The sequence below is a fragment of the Antechinus flavipes genome, chromosome 3 (genome assembly GCF_016432865.1).
Source record: "Antechinus flavipes isolate AdamAnt ecotype Samford, QLD, Australia chromosome 3, AdamAnt_v2, whole genome shotgun sequence".
Taxonomy (NCBI): domain Eukaryota; kingdom Metazoa; phylum Chordata; class Mammalia; order Dasyuromorphia; family Dasyuridae; genus Antechinus; species Antechinus flavipes.
In genome coordinates this window covers 18,220,469-18,239,842 of record NC_067400.1, presented here as the reverse complement: position 1 = coordinate 18,239,842, position 19,374 = coordinate 18,220,469, and the positions used below count along the sequence as shown (strand labels likewise).

At 40.3% G+C, this 19,374-nt stretch overlaps 1 protein-coding gene across 1 annotated transcript in view; it reads left to right on the top strand.

Annotated features, from left to right (window-relative positions):
* Nucleotides 1-5,217: 5,217 nt before the first annotated feature.
* LOC127552832 (uncharacterized) overlaps nucleotides 5,218-19,374 on the top strand; it is a 42,595-nt gene continuing 28,438 nt past the window's right edge. The window contains exons 1-5 of the mRNA XM_051983094.1: nucleotides 5,218-5,246; nucleotides 7,943-7,999; nucleotides 12,240-12,278; nucleotides 12,381-12,419; nucleotides 19,327-19,374. The gene's annotated coding sequence lies outside the window, so the exon portion shown is untranslated. The remainder of the gene's footprint in view (nucleotides 5,247-7,942; nucleotides 8,000-12,239; nucleotides 12,279-12,380; nucleotides 12,420-19,326) is intronic.

Here is a 19,374-nt window from a genome sequence, read left to right as displayed (position 1 = left end):
AAATCTGAGTTTTATTCCAAGCTTTTGGGAATCCCTAGAATGAGTCAGTGTGTATGCTTAACAAGACTGTAGACTATTGAATGTTCTGTGCTTGTCAGCTGAGCAATCTCAATGATCTCTTGGATAAGGGTGGAGAAAGTAGGGGAGGGAAGTTAGCTCCCGTGGCAAGGAAAGCAACATTGAAGAGGAAATAGAACTTGTCTACAATCCCAGAGGAGTAGAGGATAATTGTTTGGCCCTGTCCCAGAGCTTCATCCATGACCTTTTTTGTGGATGATTCCTGGGTCTGGATATCTCCGCCCAATCTCTCCTCCTTTCTCCTGGCCAGAATTTCCAGTTGTCTGTTTGGTGTCTTCTGCCTGAGATATTCCAACACCACCTCAAACTGAACATGTTAATAATGGAACCCTTCATCATCTAGCTAACTCCTTCCCTTCTGGATTTTTGCAATTTCTCTTAATGGAACCGCCATCTTTCCAGTCACTCAGAAAGATTCCTCAGAATCATCTTGGCATCCTTTACTCCCCTTCTTCCCCCCCTTCAGCTCTTGATTCCCTTTCTCTTGAACATTTGCTTAAAGCAGCATTCTTGAGGTTTTCTTGCCTTTGGTATCTTCCAGCCCCAGTGCAAACTTTACCCCAAACCCAAAGTAATCTCCTTAATAGATATGTCTATTTCCTTTATTCAAAAATCTTTGATGTGTGCTTTCCATTGCCTATTGAAATGATATAAATTTAATTTTTAACAAAAATCTCTTCCTCCCTCCTTTTTTTCTTCCTCCTCTCAATTGGGAGGGGTGGGGGAGAAAAGCAAAGCCCTTATAACAAATAAACATAGTTAATTAAAACAAATTTCCTTATTCTCCATGTCTGGGTGTCTCATTCTGTATTCAAAGTCATTTCTTTGTTAGGAAGTAGATATACTTTGTCATTGGTTCTTTGGAATTATAACTGGTAATTGATTGGAGTTCTTAGAGGGAAGCTAGGTGACACCATAGTGCTGGGCCTAGAGTTAGGAAGATTCACCTTCCTGAATTCAAATCTAGCCTCAGACATTTACTAGCTGTGTGTCCCTGGACATGTCACTTAATCTTCTCTCCCTCAGTTTCCTCATCTATAAAATAAGCTGCAAAAGGAAATGAAAAAGGATCTTTGCCAAGAAAACTTCAGATGGGTCACAAAGAGTCAGACAGGACTAATTAAACAGAGTTCTTAGATCTTTCAAAACTGCATCTTTAAGATGTTGTTTTATACATTATTCTCCTGCTTTTGATCACTTCTCAATGCCCTCAGTTCATACGAGTACATTTTCTGCCAAGTTCAAAAGATGGTACTTTTCACCAGTGCTCGTGGCCCAATTTGTGTTCACACCCCATTTCCTCTTCAAGGGCCTTTCCGGTCTGCTTGCTAACTGACTTTCTTACCTTGTCTCACAGTCTTATATTTCTTGTTCTCTTATGTTCCAGTGAAACTGGACTAATAGCTATTTCCCTATTTTGATGCTTCTGTGAAGAAGTCCTTCAAAGCAGAAAGCTCTGCATTTTGGAATAAGATCTTGGACCAGAATATTAAAGAACTCTGGGTCCCTGCCATGGGATGATTTCTTGAAAGAGCTGGGGATATTTAGCCTAAAGAGAGAGAGCTCAAGGGGGAGTTAATAAGGGATAAAGATTGTTTCTCGAAGGGCTGGTGTGTGAAACAGGAATTAGAATTTAAAGCCCATCTCAAATGTCCTTAGCCCAGATAGCCTTCTCTTCAGCCTCTCAGCCAGAAATGACTCCTCTCCCAGAATCTCTTCCTTGTTCCTCGCTGAATCTCTCCTAGGCACAAATCACATTTGGCTGTTTATTTATTCATTCTTTTGCTTATTTCTTTGCTTATTTATCATTTTCTATTTATTTGCTAATTATAGACTGAGACTGGTAGGTACTGGGAGATACCTTAGGGATCATCCATTTCATCCAGCCAGCCAACCAACCAATCATCTCTGAGCAGCACAGTGACCTCTCCTGGCCACCACCAGCATCTTGATAGTATTTCCTTACTCTTTTGTTTATTAGACAAGAATTTATTGGGCTCTCGCCTCATGTCAGTCAGTAAATATTTATTAGGCACCATTCCTATGCTAAGCACTGAGGATACAAAGAAAGATAAAGAATTGTCTCAGGCTCAAGGAGATCACAGTCTAACAGGAAGACCACACTCAGATAACCATGTAGAAACAAGCTATTTAGGGGACAAATAGGAAATAAGCAACGGAGGGAAGACAGTAAAATGAAGGGGAATCAGGACAGGCTCCTTGTAGAAGATGAAAGGGAGGCTTAAGAGCTTTTTGAGTTGCGTGAGGAGGGGTTGGTATGGCTGAATCTGTTCTTTCAGAAGAGCATTTTGACGGCTGACTAGAAGATGGATTGATAAGTGTTATCAATAGGCTTTTGTAACATTCCAGGTATGAGTTGCTGAGGGGACTGTACTAGGGTAATGTCAGTGTCAGAAGAGGGGGAGTATTTGAAAAAAAGTTGTAAAGTTAAAATCTACAGACTTTAGCAACAGATTGGCTCTGGGCATTGGTGGCAAGAGAGAAAGTGGGAAGTTGAGAAATGACACCTAGGTTGCAAGACTGGGTGACTGAGAGCAGAGTGGTGCCTTATTTTTGGGCAACTTGGTGGTGCAGAGGATTGTGCCCTGGGCCAGGAGTCAGGAAAATCTGAGTTCAAATACAACCATAGACATGTACTAGACATGTGGTCTTGGGCAAGTTACTTAACCTTGTTTGCCTCGGTTCCCTTATCTGTAAAATTGAGCTGGGGAAGGAAATGGCAACCACTCAGTATCTCTGCCAGGACAATCCCAAATGTGGTCATTCGGAGTTGGACATCTGAAACAGCAAAAACAACAAATGTAAATAGGGAAGTTTGGGGAGAAAGCCAGTGATCTTGGTTGAGTTTATGTCCTAGATATCCTATAGGCAGTTGGAGATGTGAGACTTGGAGATCAGGGGGGAGGATTAGGACTGGATAAATTGAATAGTATATTTGAGAATCCTTAGTGCTAAGATGATAATTGAATCCATGGAAGTTGTTGAAAGCTGAAATAGTCTAGAGAAAGAAGAGAGCCCTGGGGGGAATCTAAGGGACTCCCATGATTAGGAGGCTTGATTTGGAAGAAGATCCAGCAAAGGATCCTGAGATCAGTTTGGAGAAGAATCCTGGAGAACAGGGTGATTGCCAATGTCCAAGTGAGGTACAGAGGGCTGAGTATTGAAAAAAGATCACTGGATATGGCAACTGAGAGATCACCAGTGAGCATGGAGACAGTGGAATGAAGAGACTGGAATTCAGGCTTTGCTGTCTCAGGTGATCTGGATTCTGTGACTTAAAAGACATGATGAATGCCAGAACTTTAGGAGCAGATAGAAGAACAGCCAATCAGAACCAGAGAGTGACTCTACATTGACAGCTGGGTGACTCAGTGCAGAAGGTGCTGTATTTGGAGTCTGGCAAACCCGAGTTTACACCTTGTTTCAGATCCTTGCAGCTGTGTGATGTCATTTAATCTCTGTAAACCTCAATTTTCTTATTTGCAAAATGGAGATATTAATAACACTTTCTCTGGCTTGTGAAGATCAGATGATAACATAGGCAAAGCACTTTGCAAGACCCAGAGTTCTATATTAAATGCCAGTTTTATGTCATTGTCTAGAATCGAATGACTAAGTACAAAGTAGAGAATTACACTATCTCTGTAGGTGCTAAAGATGGCTCAGTGGAAAAAATACTCGTTCTTCTTTTTATTATTTAATATTTTTGTCTTCCCCAGTTACAGGTGAAACATTTTTTTTTTTTACAATTGTTTTTAAAACTTTGAGTTCCAGATTCTCTGCCTTCTTCTCCACTCTCTATGAATTGAGAAGGCACTTGTAAAGTTGTGCGAAACAAAAGTACTGATTCTTAAATGAGGTCCTGAGTTCAAATCCCTAATGATCCTGGGCAAGTCACTGAATACCTTGTTTCTTTATCTGAAAAATAAAAACTTGAACTAGATGTCCTCTGAACTCTCCTGTAGCTCTGGTTCTATTGTCCAGGGAAGAAAAATGAAACCACTGAGTGATGAGAAATTCTTCTGTTATATAGAGAGAATAGACAAAAAGAAAAGAAAAAAGAGCCTGTTCATATAAACATTTCCTCTACTTTTTTTTAATAATAATAGGAAAAAATAGGGTAAAACTTGATGCCCCGAGATTGGAGAATGAACATACAGATGGTGATGTTGACTGTTAATGGGGGGGTGATCTGGTCACATCCTTGAAAGGGAAAAATGCAGGGACTGCCAGGAAATATGGAAAGACATCGAAAGTGATGTTGGAATGATGTCTAGTGAGGGAAGGAATAGAACTGGACTATGATTTTTTTTAAATTAAAAAAAAGAGGAAAACATGATATAGATATTTTCACAAACATGTAGAAAGTTAGAGACAAGAAAATATATGGTGAGTAGATTATTATTAATCAATAACAGTATATTGTATTAGAAATAGTTCAGATTATGTAGCTATATTGAGTTGGAGGATTTTTTTTCTTGATGTTGTAATAAATTTATAATAAAAAATTTAGCAGTTCCTCAGGATTAGAATGCCCTCTACCAACTAAGACGCGTGCCTTCTGTGACTCAGTACATATGCCCTAGGGAGCTGTCTGAGGCACATAAAGGTTGAAATACTTGAACCCATGTTTTATGGATTCCAAACCTGCTACTCTTATTGCTACATCTGAGGAAAATATCTGAGTTGTATGGAATGATTTTTTATGATTGCATTTATTATTCTGGAAATTTATCATTAGTATTTTTGGGAAAGAGGAGGTAGATGGAGCCATAGTGTTTGAGTGCTAGGCCTGGAGTCAAGAAAATTGATCTTCTTGAGTTTAATTTCTGCCTTAGACACTTCTAAATTGTTTGACCCTGGACAAGTCACTTAATCCTGTTTTGCCTTGGTTTCTTTTTCTGTAATATGAGTTGGAAAAGAAAATGGCAAACCACTCCAGTATCTTTGCAAAAAAAAAAACCCGAATGTGGTCACAGTCAGACCTGTTGAAAAGAAAACACCACACATTTTTGGGAAAACATTTTGTAATGGGCATCTTGAAGAACAGCATAACCATGTTGTCTAGAAAACTTTCTGATTTAATATCTTGTTTTATTTTTTCCCCTATTCTAGTGGTTATGATACTCTCTCTTCACAAGATAGAGGTATGATCATTTAAAATCTTTATGTATTTATTTGACTGAAACTGTACTCGATATCCATTGTTTTCTTGGTAACTGGTAACTTATTTCCCATTTCCTGGACAAAGGCAATATTTTGTCAGACTGAGCATATTTGCAATGTTATAGAAAGTATAACCTCCAACAAAAGTACTTTGTGGTTATTTGAGAATTAGAAGTGAACTGTCTTTTTAATTGACAGAGTCAATTAAAGCTCCTTTAAAAAATGGAAAAGAAATCTAATGAGAAATCAAAGGAAATTTTCCATAAGGTCACAATAAAACTGGTAGCACAAATGAAAAAATCTGTATGTAAAAGATAGAATAATCGAAATGGGAAATAACATCAGAGTTGCTGTTTTAACATTAACTAAATTGCGACCTGGGCAGTAAAACAATAAAACCAACATGACCAAAAAGATAAATGAAAGAAGAGAGATCCCAGGACTGAGTTAAAGTTAAAGAATGCTAAGTTTGAAGTCAGAAAAACTGGCCTTGGATTCCAGTTCTGCCTCTTATTAATGGTATGATGATCTTGGGCAAGTGATGATCTTGGGCAAGTGATGGCTCTTGCCTTCAGTTTTCACATCTGTAAAATAATAATAACTAGCTTTTGCAAAGTGTGTTAAGTTCACAGAGTGCTTATCTCATTTTACCCCCTTGATGGTCCTAGGAGATAGGTTTTATTAATAACCTCATTTTACATATGAGGAAACTGAGGCAGACAGAGTTTAAATTACTTTCCTAGGATTAGTTTCTGAAGCTGGAGTTAAGCTTGGGTCTTCTGACTCCCAAGAGTAAAATGTAAATTGAGGAAGTTTCACCAGATGACCTTTTAGGGTCCCTTCCCTATTGAAATTGATGATCTTGATTAAAAAAATTAATTATACATCTTGTATCAGGGATATGATGATCAGTATTTAACAAATGGCTCTCTGTAGGAAAAAACAATGTATACACAACAGTTTTAACTTCTACATGAACATTTTTGCCGTCCCTTTCTTGAAGTCTAGATAATCAACAATAAGTCAAGTCCTGATTTGTAGCATTAGTCAATTCCCAAGGTGGAAATGCTCTTACTGAAAATTTAACAATGGGTTCTTGCAAACCTCCAGAACTGGTTGTAGAACACCACCACTTTGTGCTCATCAAATTGAAAAAAAAAATAAAATCGGGAACCCTTATTGGGCAGGAGGTGGTGGTGGCAGGGAGAGAAAGTGTGTGAGAATGTAGGGAAAAAAGTATAATATGAAACATCTGGGAGAATTTCATTTTTCTTGGAGCTCAATTTGACCATACAGTAGAAAAGTGATGAAACTGATCTTCTGTAGCTTATGACTCAATGATTTATTAATCAAAATATATTCTGAGCATTAATTGAAAATTTTTGTTTTTATTACTTTTTTTTGAGAGGTAATTGGGAGATTTTTTTAAAAGCCATGCAGAATTTTTCATATCTTTGTAAAGAGGGAAAAATTAATTCAATCTCACTAATAAATAAATGATTGTGGAACGATTTAGTGGAATATGAGATGACCGGCCTGTTCCAAGTGAAAAATGTGTGAAAAATGCCAGGAAAAATGAAATGCTGATGAAACAGTGGACAATAAAGGAAGGGGCAGAGAAGCAGCATGAACAGACTGATTTTCTGTATTAAAAAACAACAAAATGTTTGTATGTAGTCATATATGTTACATATACACATGTAAAAGGACAAGGAGACAAGAGAAAAACTGAATATGTTGTCCATCTTTGTTGCTGAGGTATACTTTTATAATAAGTCATTCAGGTTATGTGGTCATGGTGAGTTTCTTGTGGATTTTTCATTGTTATTAAAATGGTTACTTTTATAGTAATCTTTCTACCAAACAAAAGGAGCTCACTTTATCTCTTTGTTGAACCTTGTATCAAGGATCAACTCCTTGTCACATCAGGAGTAAGTGTTTCCTTCTTCCCCCCACCTTATTTATTCAGCCTCATTTTGTATTATTTTCTAGCTGAGGAATCATAATCATTTTGCCAGATTCCTTAGAGATCATTTTCCAGGGAGGAAACTGAGGTTCAGAAAGATTTAACAGTCTACACTGGCACATACTTAGTCAATCAAAATAAAAGAAAAGCCTTTGGCTGATGTGGTTAAATAGGCTGTTGGTACAGGAGCTCTCTGTTACACAATAGATCTAAAAGTAGATATTCCACTGCCTCCTTTATTGCTTCCTCAATAACAGGGAAGGTTAGCTCCAAGCTGGGCGCACCAAGCAGACCGTACAGTTTCCTTTGTTTAAAGTCATCTGATGACTAAGAAACCAAGTCAAACACTGCCCCACCCTGTGGTAGGTAGTTTGTTTGGTTTTTTGTGACAATCCTTCGGCTTACTCGGTCTAAAACAATTTCCCTGCTAGAATATAGGTCAAATATATTTTAAAGGCATGGGTTTGCTATTCGAGCCTTGTTTTTGTGATGCGAACTAGCCAATGTTGAATCAACATTGAAAGTCAGGGTTTAAGATTGATCTCATGCCAAAATCAGTGGTTGGATTGTGAAGGGGACCTGTTTGTTATACATGTGGTCGTGGCTTGTGGGATTAAAATAGACATGAATGGGTTGGGGTGTTTGCACTGTTGATTCACTTTTGTTTTTTACTTATATTTTGAATTTTCCTTTTTTCCATCTTGAATTTAGAAAGTTTATCAGAGCCTCCTGGTGATTCTCAGAGTATTTCTCCAGTCTCCCAATCAGGTATGGAGGAGATTCTGACCGTTTCATGTGTTGACATGTGTTTGACAGTTTCAGATGGCTGGAAAAAAACGTCAGAATGTGTGATGATTCTTTATTGGGCAGAATTAACCCGATTGGCCCTGGGGGGTGGCCGTGCTGCCTGGTTATAGTTCTGTTGTGTGTAGCCACAGCCAATATGTGACTATTAAAAAACCAACATCCAGCAATATCTTGTTGCCTGTAAAATGTTTTTGTCGTTGCTAATTATAAATTCCCCATCGTAGCCTTGGAATCTAGACCATCATTCAGGGCTCGCTTCAGAGGCTGCTTTGCCCCCTTGTTCCTGCCCTCCCTATCCAATACTTTGTATTTAGTTGCTGTATATATGCACCATGTTTTTTTTCTGCACTTAAGTTAAATCTCTGCCGGGGAACAGAAGTTTCTTTAGGGCAGGAACTCTCCATTTTTATCTAGTTGTTTCTTTTTCAGCCTCCTAAATTGAATTATGTATGGTCTAGTCTTTCAGAAGCTTATGCATGAGATAACCCTTTTTTCCAGACTGGCCTTTTTCTCTAGGCTCATACTTGTGACGATGGAGGGGATACCAAAGTCTTGTCCAGATGTGATACATCTAAACACAGGGATGTGGCTTGGCAAATAGCCCGAGTAATTATGCCTGGGAAGTCTTGCTTTAGCCTCGCCAAGGCAAAAGATGGCTCTGTAGTTTCTTTTGTTGTATGGAGGCAGCATGACCCTGGGGGAGAGAGTTGGGCTTGGAGTGGGGAAGATTTGGATTCCATACTGCCCCTGACACTGGCTGGGTGAGCCTCAGTGACTCTCTTAAGCGGTCGCTTACCTTGGACAGCTTCCTAGTGCTACTCAGTGACCCGTGGCTCATGATCTGCCCCATATCTCCTCACTGAGGAAATCCCAGCTCTTCCTTGGCTGTCCCGTACATTGTGGGAGGGAGGCGAGGATCCAGGTGGCCAAATGTCTCTGAAGACCAATGCAATTGTACCTATTTTGGAGGGGGCACATTTGCTATTTTACCCTCAAAGTAATGTTCCAGGGTGGCTGTTTTTCCATAGTGCCTTGTCCAAGCTCCTATGAAAAAAGATCTAACAGGTACCACTGAGATAGTGAATCAAAATCAACTCCATCTTGCCTGATATAAGATAGGCTTAAATAAGAACAACTGCTAAAATCTAAATTTAAAAAAATGAAGAATTTTATTAAAGGGGGAAAAAGATTAAGCTGAATAACAGTATTCATAGCACTGTTATTTGTAATGGAAAAGAAACTGGAAACAATGCACCTGCCCACTGATTGGGGAAGAATGAATCAAACTATCTTAAATCTTTAGGATTTAAAGATAATGCAATATTTTTGCACCCTAAGATATGACAAAGATGAAGACTAAAATTAAAATGAGAAGAATGCTGAATTTGGACAATTACTAGTATAATTTCAAGAAAAAAAAATTTACCTCTTTGGGCCTCAGTTTCTTTATTTGTAAAATGGGAAGATTAAACTAGATAATCCCTAAAGGTCCCAAATTTTGTGATCCTTATTCTGATTAGAACGGGCAGGGTATATACAGAATCAGAATGTAAGTAACAGGCATTGGATATGGAGCTGTTATTTCATTTATGTAGGGAATGACCAGATAGGAAAGCTCTTTTGGCTAATAGAAATTAGCACCTTTTCTGTAGTACTTCTGAAAAGTGATCTAGAGCACTAGAGCTTATATCTCACCCATTACTGTAGGTTTGACACCGTAATGAAATGCAAAATTTGCAAGAGATCTGACAGTTAGCAAAAGGGAATTTTATCAGCCACAGCACAGGAAGGATAATTAGAGAGGAGACCATTTTAATTCAGCTCAGTACTGCTTCTGTCTCTTTGTTCTCAACCAGCTGATGTTCCAGTATCTAAAGTTCATATACCTTGTGGCTTTTGGTTCTCAGGCAACCTGAGATTAAATCTTGAGCCTGGCTTCAGATTCTTCGTAGGAAAAGAACCAGCCAGATCCACCTGGCAGGGGCTTCCCTCCTATACCCGGGATCTCTCTCCCAGTGTATATCAAGGATGGGCTTGGAACCCAGGACCTTTAGATCAGTTTTCTCTCCATTACATCCTAACAGCAAAACAAAATCCTCAAGGAAAAGTTAGGCATGAGCAAAGTGAAGAAGCCATTTAAAAAGATCTCTCTGGGGTTCTACAGTCCAGGTTCTCCAGACTCCAAATCCAGTGCTCTATCCGCCAAGCCACCTGACTGCCATTGTGGGATAACTAGGAGATACTAGGTGGCCATTTTGCGCCCTTCTCACCTAGCTACCTTTTCCCCCTTCTCTCTCAGGGGCAGCTTCCTGCTCTACAGTTAAACCACCAGGTGGCACTAATAGTCACCCACCTGATCCTATTCTGTTCTGCTCTGGAAAGTCCCTTGTTTACCTTGACATTTATGACCAGCTCCCAACTCCACTGGGAGCTGACAGGAAAACCTAAATTTCCAGGAGCTGACAGCCTTTCATTCTGCCTCTCTTGACCTGCTATTCTAAGGGTGTGGTTCGTGTGAGTTTATTTAATCTGATTCCCTTCCAACAGGAAGCTCTGCTGTAAATGATCATAAGATTTTTTTTTTTAAGGACATCTGCAAGACAAGCAAAAATAGGCAGATGAATTTAACTATAAACATCATTTTAAACTCTGGTATAAAATCAAAGAAATGGAATGGAGTCTGACCAACACAGCTTCCATTTCAATTAATATATAATAAACATTTATTAATCACCTACCTATACCAGGCACTGTACTAGTGCTAAGGATACCAAAGGAGACAAAAGATAGTCCCTGACCTCAGAATCTAATGGGAAGAATGGGCTTAAGGTCATACTGGTTGCAGCTGGGGGCTTCTCATTATTGTTATTGTTATTATTATTTTTTTGCTAAATGTCTGAGGTCAGATTTGAACTCAGGTCCTCCTGACTTCAGGGCTGGTGCTCTATCCACGGGAGCCTCTTTATTTTCAGCAACCTAACCCTCCTGTTTCTCCTCCCTATTACTTTATTCCTCCAGGCACCATAAAGGGGCTCAAGACTAGCCCAGCTTGCTATTGGAACTCAAAGTACTCTGGCCAGAACTAGAAATTTCAAGGTTAGGGCCTAGTGGAGACAGTCTGTTGAATCCAGTGTGCCAGCTTGGGCAGTGAAGTGGGAGTGGGAGGGGAGAGGGTGGGCTTTGTTATACTCTAAGCTTGTACAGGCCTGAACTGCATGTGAAAGATTCCAGGCTCTCACCTTTTCCCCAGAGTGGAAAAAAAAATCAGGGCATGATTTTGGATGGGAGAGATTTTCTCCATTTTTGTCTTGGAGAAAAAGAAAATTCAGATTACCTTGGGGACAAGGGAAGGTAGCACCATTTTAGCCAAACCCATTATTTGAAATCTTGACCAAAGAACTAAGACATATCTCTCTCCTTGCTGCCAAGAGGCAAAAGTTTTTTTTTTTTTCACAATTTTTATTCTTTCATTTATTTATATTAGAGCCATTTCTTGATGTGCTCTCCTATAGTATCCTTCCATTGTAATAAAGAAAGAGGGTCTAGTAAAGCTTTCTGTATATGACCCATGACTCTCCACTCCTCCCCCAAACTGAACATGGGCAAAAGTGTTTTAATCATTTGCTCTCTTGGAACAATGTTGGTTATTGCCTTTGGTCAAAGTTCAGTTTTCAGTTATGTTTTGCAGTTACTGTGTCTCTCTTGTATTGTTTTTGCAGTTACTGTGACTTATTCTCCCTGTCTATTCCCTTCCAATTGCCTAGCTCCTATAGTTCCTCCCAGGTTTTCTAAAATTCTTCCTATTTATTATTTATTGCACAGTAATATTCCAATACATTGACATGTCATAATTTATTTACCTAATCCCCAAACTATGGGCACGCCCATTTTATTTCCAGTTTTTTTGTGTTTTTGCTACCATAAAATGCTATGTTTTGAATACTGTTTGGTACGTTTGGTACCGTTTGATATCCATGGGGTATAATGTTAGTTAATAATGGTATTGGGGGATGTGAATGGTTTAATATGAGCCTTCTCATGTTATAAGGCATGCTTCTGACTTAAGCAGTTTAACAAACTAACATGATTAAAACAGAAAATTAGATATTATTAATTGAATTTTAAAGTGCCTTTAAATATTCTTTAAAATATGCTTGTTTTTTATTGTTTCTTTAATACGTGTTATATGATTTTTATTTAGAAGAAAATAATTCTGAGAGGACTTCTGAAACAGATTCTGGTGAGAATTCAATTAATTGAATTTTAAGTTTACTTTAAGTATTTTTAAAAATATGCTTGTTTTTTATTGTTTGTTTAATACATATTATGTGTTTTTATTTAGGAGAAAATAGTTCTGAGAGCAGTTCTGAAACAGAGTTTGGTGAGTTTCAAATAATATTTATTTATTTCTTCATCTATCTATCTATCTATTTACTTACTTATTTATTTATTTATAAATGAGAAAAAAAATAAAATGTAAGCTAACAACAAAAAGAGTGAAAATGCTATGTTGTGAACCACATTCAGTTCCCACAATTCTCTCTCTGGGTGTAGATGGCTTTCTTCCTCACAAGACCATTGGAACTGGTCTGAATCTTGTCATTGTTGAAGAGAGCCACGTCCATCAGAACTGATCATCATATAATCTTGTTGCCATGTACAATGATCTTCTGGTTCTGCTCATCAAATGATATTTATGAGAAAAAAAAACTACCAATAAGCAATTATTCTTAATCATTTAAATGACTTAGTCAAGTGACTCTTTCAGCAGAGTCTGATGAATTTCAAGTGATATTTATGGAAAAAAAAACTATCAATAATTAATTATTATTAATCATTCAGATGACTTAGTCAAGTGACTGTAATCTTTCAAGAGCCAGGAATCCTCGGCTGTCTGCTATCCATAAGTGATTGGGCCTCCCGCTTAATCCTGACCAGTCTGATGGATGCCATGTTTTACTATGATTATTCACAATAAGTGGACATGCCGTTTCTTTTTAAACCAAAGTCATACCCAGCGGGCTTAACCATCGGGAGATAGTTGTCATGGGCACTTTGACAGCTGGGCAGGACCTTGGGGAAGAGAAGTCGCTCCAGGGGCTCACGTAGCACATAGGTTTATAATTGGCAAATGAAAGTGGCAAAACAGGATGATGTGATGAAGAATGATAGGAAGTGGTTGCTATGGGAACAGGTAAACCTCTGTTTTTATTGGCCTGCGTTCCTAGCAGCCCGTGTTTGTTTCGTGCTCAGTGTCATTCTGAAACTAATTAGGACGTTTTTCTTTTGGAGAGAGTCAAGAGTCAAGTAAATGCATTGTCTCTTGCGTTTTATTTTTTTTCCACTGTTAAAAATAAGTAGGAACCCGGGAACTCTTCAAGTTTAAGGTTTTCTGGTTCGTCTTGCATTGTACCAGCTTAAATGATCATTTCACCTATCTTTTTTTCATTTCATTCTTCATTTTTGCATCACTTAATGTTGTACCTCGTACATAATATGAGATATTTTAGTTTTTGTATTAATTCTGTATATTATAATGGGATGACATTATTTCAAATATTTTTAATAAAATTATTTTTAAAAATTGAAACTTATGTGTGGAGGTACCATATTATTCAATAAACTCCAGTTGCTCTAATTTAGCTCTAGAATAAACTAAAACTCTGCTTGCCAATTAAAGCCACAGTCTCTTCAGCTGGATGGATTCCCTTCCTGCCTTCTCCAGTCATAGGACAATATGACACTCCCTTCTGTTCCCTGGCCTCCCTCATTTCTTGGGGTACCATCTCCTTCCTTGATCCCCGGGCTGACAGTACCTTTATACCCCAAATTACTTTTATATATAATTGAATATAATATTGTATATGATTGTATATAATGTTGTATACATATGGGGGATGTACATATACATATGCACTTATATACATAGTATATATGTATATGGTATACATATACACCATGCATGTGTGAGTATGTATATGTCTATATCTACCTGTCTATCTAAAATCTCCCCTAATAGAGTGGATTCTTCTTGGAGAAGCCGCTTCTTTTTGTATTCCCAGTGCCTAATATAGCACTTGCCTATGGTAGGTGCTCAATAAACTCACTGATTGATTGGAACACGCGGATTATGTTACCACTAGTAGTACTAGCTACTGCCAGCAGCAATCTGCTTCCTCTACTGAGAGGCAGTACGGGGTCATGGCGAGAGTAATGGCCTCAGAGATAGGAAAACTGATTTCAGTTTTCTGTCATATTCACCAGCTCTGTGGTCATGCCATGAGCAACTCACCTTAGCTCCCTGAACCTCAGTGCCCTCATGTGTAAAAACAGTAATGATCATAAGCGTGGTCGCCACTCCCTAGGATATGGGGGACGCCCAAGTGAGATGATGGAGTGTAACTCGCTGCAATTCTGAAAGTATAATATACATTTTAATAAAATGGGCATAGACACAACATAGCAACCTCCTGATTCTTTGCATGTTTTAATGCAGAGAGTCAGGAAGAGCCTCCCTTTAACACTTACTGATTTGTGATCCCGGCAAAGTCAAAGTTTTCAGTTTCTCTTAAGATAATTTGTTACTGATCAGTTAGGGAGGAAGAGGTTTCTACACTGAGAGTACCCTTGGAAAATCAAATCACTCAGTTTCTCTTAAGATAATTTGTTACTGATCAGTTAGGGAGGAAGAGGTTTCTACACTGAGAGTATCCTTGGAAAATCAAATCTCTCAGTTTCTCTTAAGATAATTTGTTACTGATCAGTTAGGGAGGAAGAGGTTTCTACACTGAGAGTACCCTTGGAAAATCAAATCTCTCAGTTTCTCTAAGATAATTGGTTACTGATCAGTTAGGGAGGAGGGGGTTTCTACACTGACAGTACCCCAGGCTAATGAAATCAAAAGGCTAAACTGCACCCTCCAGAACCCTCAAAAATGGGGGCCGTGGTACCTGTAATGTAAACTGACCTCCCAGGACTGCTGGGAGGCTTCACGAGATGATGTGTGTAAAGGTCTTTACCAACTTTCGAGGGCGTATAAACGGCACCGGGATTGTAATTGGGTCTTCCTGACTGTGGGTCAGCGCACTGGGCGCTAGACCACCGTTGAGACTCAGTGTGTTGTGATATTGGCCACCAGTGGACCCCACGCTCATCATGAACGCTTGCTGGATTGGGTTGGACTGGACTGGATGTCTTTTGTCATTGGGAAGCTAGCCAGGGACTGGGCTGGCGGGGCAAAAGCCGCCAGAGAGGCTAGAAGCAGGGGACGGGAGAGGCTGTTGCTCTCGGAGAGGTCATGGCTCAGGGCCTGTTGCTGCTGACAGGAGTATGGGAAGGGCCAGGGCGGGCAGAGGGAAGCAGCAGGGCAGAAAGCCCTGGCAGTCCCAGGGAGGCTCTCTGCGGTTGGGATGCACTGAGGGCTTCGGAGGGCCATTATCTGAGAAAGCGCAGACCTACTAACTTGGCTCCATCTCTCTCAGGCACATTGGCTGTTAAATGGCTCTTAGCCCCGTATGGCAGACGGCCTCTGTGGAGCTAGGGAACCAGCCTCCTCCTGAAGCTCATTAAAATGCTTTATCCATAATAAACACCAGGAGCTAGTTATTCTCTCTTCCAAAAGCTCTTGTTCCTTATTCTCCTGGCCCAAATGGGCCCCACAGGGAGCTCATAACTATTAAGCTGGTTAGCTGGGATGAGGTACTGGTTTTCTTCATTAGAAATTTCCTTCTGGATGCCTTCTATCACAGGCCTGAACTGTCATCCAGGAAGGGTCAGGGAAGGAATAAAGATTCATTAAGCACCTGCTTTGTGCCATTTGCTCTGCTAATCACTTTCCAAGTGTCTCATTTGGTCTTCGCAGCAAGCTAAGGAGGGAATAAAATGCTAAATGCTATTGTTCCCATTTTACAATTGAGGAGACTGAGGCAGGCAGTGATTTGCCTAGGGTCATACAACTAATGTCAGACTTGAACTCCAGGCCCTTGCTCTGGTCACCACCCTATCTGGCTGCCTCCTCTCTAAAGGTCAAAGGGAGCCCATAATTTGAAGATTGTGACTCGGTTACTTTTCATTCTTGGCTTTGCCCTTCCATAGAGGAACACTGAGTCTCCTCAACGGTCAATTCCCTTTCTCTGTTATTCCCAGGAGATGAGAGGAGGTGGCGGAGGGAAGGAAAGCTTTTTTCTGCATGGCAAAAAATGATAGAAGAGAATATTTTTGCAGGAAGAGGAAAAGGAATTCAGGAGAGAGAGGAAGTGATTGCTTATAGGAAGGGCCAGGTGGAGCAAGGCTGAGAACACAGGGAGAAGGATCTGCCTGGGAAAGAACTGGAGATGGATGATGGTAAGGAGATATTTTGACATAATCCATCAGAAAGCACTTATTAAGTCTGTTCTGTGGTATTGTGACTAGAAGTCACAGGTCAGAAAACCCGGGATTAAAATCCTACCTCTGACACATATTGGAAGAGGTTCTGGGCAAGCTATTTAATGAAGGTGAGTCTCCAAACCTGTGAAGTGCATCGGTAGTAAGTGACTTCCATTGGCAGAGTGAGTTTCCTCTTCTGGGAGTTCCCTAGATTGATGACATATCTTATCAATTGGTATCTTACCAATGGCCGCCATCTTGAGAGGCAGCAAGATGCACTAGAAAGAGTACTGGATGTGGAGTCAGAGCCCGGGTTCAAAGCAAGAGGAGGGTACCAGATGACCACAAAGGTCCCTCCTGACGCTGAATCTGTGATCCTTCCTGGATGATCTGGAGCAAGCCATTCTTTTGCTGAGCCTCAGTTTCTCTGGGTTGAAAATGGGACAAATAATACTTGTTCTGCCTGCCTTTCATTGTCATTGGAAGTTGGATTCAATGAGGTAATGTAAAAAAGGGGCTTTGTAATGCATGAAGGACTAGGTAACTATTCGCTTATTCTCTTGACACACCTAGGAGAGTACCTAGAAGGAGGTTCTCATTTTAATAGTGAGTCTGTGTGTTCTTATTGAGGGAAAACATTAGATCATCCCCTGGGGCCAGGTAATAGAGTGGAAAGACATGCAATCTGAAATTAGAGTTCTGATCCCAGCTTTGCCACTTAATATCTCTGTGACCTTGGACCCTTAATCTCTCTGGCCCTCGAGGTCCTCAGAGGTATAATGTGAAGGTTGGACTTTGACTTCAGCTTCAAGTCTGTGTTTTTGTGATTCTCAGGAAAGTAAGAGAACAGGACATTGGTGCTGGACAGGAAGCTTATTGGAGGCTAAGGATGTGGGTAAACATCAGCCACTCCTGAAGAAGCGTTTGGACCTGGGCCGTTGGATGAGCTGATGTGAATTTGAGGGTGTGAGCAACACTGTGATGGGAACGGCCATAGTGATTCTTTTCAATTCTTACAAACCATTTACTCGTCCACAAAGTCCAGCATTTCATGGAATATGGTTATTATTTTTTAAAATTGTCTATTTTGGGGCAGCTAGATGGCACAATGGATAGAGTGCCAGCTCTGAAGTCAGGAGGATCTGAGGTCAAATGGGATGTCGGACACGACACTTAATTCTTCTTAGCTGTGTGACCTTGGGTGAGTCACTTAACTGTAATTGCCTCAGCAAATAAATAAATAAATGAATGAAGAAATAAATAGTCTATTTTACATGCAGTGAACTGTCACATACTGCAGATGTGGGCAAAGAGGAAATGGAAAAAGGAAATTAAATTCATAAGTAATACAAAATTTGATTTGAGCCATGTTTTGTACTATCTCCAAGGTATAAGATTTTTCCAATATAAAACTTCTCACTCTCCACTCTTCTTTTTCCCTGACTAGCCACAAAGTAGCCGAAAAACAAGGTATCAAAGGCCAGGGGGCTGGTGCAGCATTCCCATTGAATAGCACGCTCTTAGGTGATTTAGAATTCATCATCATAGCTCTGTTCTCATTATAAGGGATAGATTTTTAAAATGTAAATACCATTGTTGAGTCATTTCCAATCCTTTTGTGACTCCATTTCTAATTTTCTTGGCAAAGATACTGGAGTGATTTCCATTATCTTTACCAGTTCATTTTATAGAAACTGAGACAAATGGGATTAAATGACTTGTCCAGGGTCACATGGTTAGTAGTAGTAGTAGTAGATTGGATTTGAACTCAGAAGATTCATCTTCCTGATTACAAGTCTAGTGCTCTCTCCACTTCCTCACTGAGTGTCTATAAATAATGCACAAATGCAGTAATCCTTAAACATCCTTCTCTAGACTCTACCATCCCCTCCCTGCCCTTCTTCCTCTTGCATTCAGTGCTTTGCCATGTGGCTGCTGACCTCTTCTGATCTCATTGTTTGCCTAACACCGCCTTCTCCTAAGTTACAGCACTTGCTCGCTCTCTGCTTAAATAAAAAAGCGACGGTTTTTCTTCCACCCTCGTCCTTCTCAGATGCTGCTGTTGCCAGCACGGAGCCCGCGGCAGGGTCTTACTAGATGCTGGTTGGCTGGGACCGAACGGGGACTCGGAGGTCCCCTCTAGAAGCGGCTGTCGTGGTACAGGAGGACTGACTGGCAAGGTCCCAAGCAGTCTAGTCGGGAGGGAACAGTTAAGGTCACGTTGAGGTAACACAGATGGGCATCCACCCAACCATTGTTGACTCAACAGCTATTGGGAAAGAAGTAACTGAAGCAAGATAATTCATTCCCTTGCTGAAAATGAACGGGGCCTTGACGCTGTTGAGTCTAGATAAGCTGCAACCATAGCTACAGTTTTTCTGCCCCGAGGTTCCTTGGGACCTCCTCTCCATTGGGAGCCCATGATCAGGGAGATTTCAGAGAGAGGATGGTGGGAAAAAATCCCCCTTTATTTGCATTGATCTCTAAGGGAAATTGAGCTTGGGCTTCTTTATGAATGAAAGCTGGGAAGGGAATCCATGGGGTCTCAGGCTGCCACAGGACAGTTGGAGAACATCCGCCAGACCTGCTAATACTGTCCCAAACCTCCTGGGCCTTGCCATCTGCCCGATCGCTGCTCCCTTAGCCCCACCAGACCTGCCCGCCAGCCCTGCCACGTTGTCAGTGTGAGCTTCTCCGAAACAGCAACTGCCTAATTTGACTTTTCACACCCCTAGCACTTAGCACAGTTCTTGGCACATGGGAGTGAGCACTAAGTAAGTACTTTCTCATCCGTTTTTCATTAGCTGCCTTGACTGAGCCCCTGGACTGCTGGGGCTGGCTCGGATTACCCTGGTCTCAGCGCTGCAGGCTGGCTCACTCACTGATGGATATTAATGAGGTTGGATTACTTGTCTCCACAGGTGAGGAGCAGACTGAATCTTCCGCGGAGGAATCGTCATTCTCCCAAG